This window comes from Propithecus coquereli, unplaced genomic scaffold (genome assembly GCF_000956105.1).
Source record: "Propithecus coquereli isolate 6110/MARCELLA unplaced genomic scaffold, Pcoq_1.0 Scaffold164, whole genome shotgun sequence".
In the NCBI taxonomy this organism is placed as follows: domain Eukaryota; kingdom Metazoa; phylum Chordata; class Mammalia; order Primates; family Indriidae; genus Propithecus; species Propithecus coquereli.
Genome location: NW_012140969.1, coordinates 4,157,960 through 4,159,411, shown reverse-complemented (window position 1 = coordinate 4,159,411; position 1,452 = coordinate 4,157,960).

Below are 1,452 nucleotides of genomic sequence, written 5' to 3'. Positions count from 1 at the left end.
GCTGTGAGCAATCGTAGCCGGGAGACGCAAAGCACCATGGGATACAGCGGGGCGGAGGGCGCAAGGGATCACGGGACACGATGTGGCACATAGTAAAGGGACCATATATCACAAAGGTAGGCAATCATAACCAGCATTTTGCAAAACTTTCAGACGAAAGGGGACAATGATAAGCTAACATTTATGGCTTATGTGTTTTATAAAACATGCTATTTTATGCCCTTTATACATGAGACTAGGATTAGAGTGTATAAAACTTACTTTTATGCTCTTTATACATAAAATCTGAGGCTAGGATTAGGGTGAGGAAAGTTGCGCTCATCTCTGCTGCAAAATTTCATGGGAGGCCACAAACGTCAGTATGCAAGATAAACAACATTTTCAAGATTTGTATTTTTCATCATGGATTTTTTTGCGTTAATTGATTTTTAAAAAAATACTGCTTTGCCGGGCGCGGTGGCTCATGGTTGTAATCACAGCACTTTGGGGGGGCTGAGGTGGGAGAATTGCTTGAGGCCAGAAGTTCGAGACCAGCCTCGCCAACATAGCAAGATGCTATCTCTACCAAATAAGAAAAATTAGCTGGGCGTGGTGGCGCACGCCTGTAGTCCCAGCTACTCGGGAGGCTGAGGCAAAAAAACAAAAAACAAATTGCTTTAAAATATTATTTATCTTGGTTACTGAGCTTTTTGCACCCAACTTGACAGCCTAGTTCCAGCTCTGAGAGCAAGCTTAAGAGGGAGCTACTAGTATTATCTCCATTTTATAAATAAGGAGACCAAGGCACAGAGAGGTGAAGTGACTTGCTTAAAATGACACAGTGGAAAAAGTGGCAGAGCTGGGATTTGAACCTGGACAGCCTGCCTCTGGCTACTGGGCTCTTAAGAGCTATGCAAGGCCCTGTCTGATCTCCCTGCTCTAGGAAGGAGTGTGGTTGAGGGCAGGAAGGTCAGCTTTTGGACAGGCCATTCAAAAAATTTATTATAAAACCTGAGGGCTGGGGGCTGGGTAGGGAGAGCGGAGTTGGTTACAACTGGGGTCCACCTAAGGTCCCTCCCCCTGAGGAGATGGTGGTTGTTAGGGCTGCCTGCAGCTCCTTGGGGGCAAAGACCCCCAGCTCTGTGATGATGCCACCGGTGATGAGGTCGTGGGGGGTGACATCGAAGGCGGGATTCCAAACCCCAATCCCTGCAGGGGAAAGAGGGCAGGCAATGAGGCTGGGATTTGACTCTGTGAAAATTCTCAAGCTGTTGTCACCTGCCTCCATCCACCACAGTGGTTCTTGGGGTTCCCCCAAGAATCTGGGGATCCTCACGCCAAAAAGTATACAAGGCATGGACACTACCCAGTTAACAAGTTTAGACTTCCAACCACTCCCGGAATGTCACTGCCCAAGAAGAAACCAAAGTCTCACATACATCTACCCGACTTCTGTCTGTCTGCTTTAAGCAT